This window comes from Neophocaena asiaeorientalis, unplaced genomic scaffold, assembly GCF_003031525.2.
Source record: "Neophocaena asiaeorientalis asiaeorientalis breed wild unplaced genomic scaffold, Neophocaena_asiaeorientalis_V1.1 scaffold220, whole genome shotgun sequence".
Lineage (NCBI taxonomy): Eukaryota > Metazoa > Chordata > Mammalia > Artiodactyla > Phocoenidae > Neophocaena > Neophocaena asiaeorientalis.
In genome coordinates this window covers 7,983,127-7,983,418 of record NW_020174042.1, presented here as the reverse complement: position 1 = coordinate 7,983,418, position 292 = coordinate 7,983,127, and positions in this window count along the sequence as shown.

Genomic DNA, 292 nt, shown 5'->3' with positions numbered 1-292 from the left:
GGGCGGGAGCTCCAGCCTTTTTCTCTTTCGCTCTCTCTCTCCCCCTCCACCCCCTCCCCTCCTCCTCCTCTTTCTCCAAATGGAGAGAGTTCTTTTTTTTCTTCTTCCATCTCATCTATTGAATCAAGGAGCTGCTGCGGCCGCTGCCCGCTGCACACACACAGAGCGGAGTCCCCAGGTCCCGGGAGCGAGAGAGGCGCGCTGCACTGGGGCAGAATGGTCCAGCGGGACAGCGAGGAGCACAAGAAAGCAGAGTCCGGGACCAAGCAGCTACCGAGAACCCAGCAGCCAG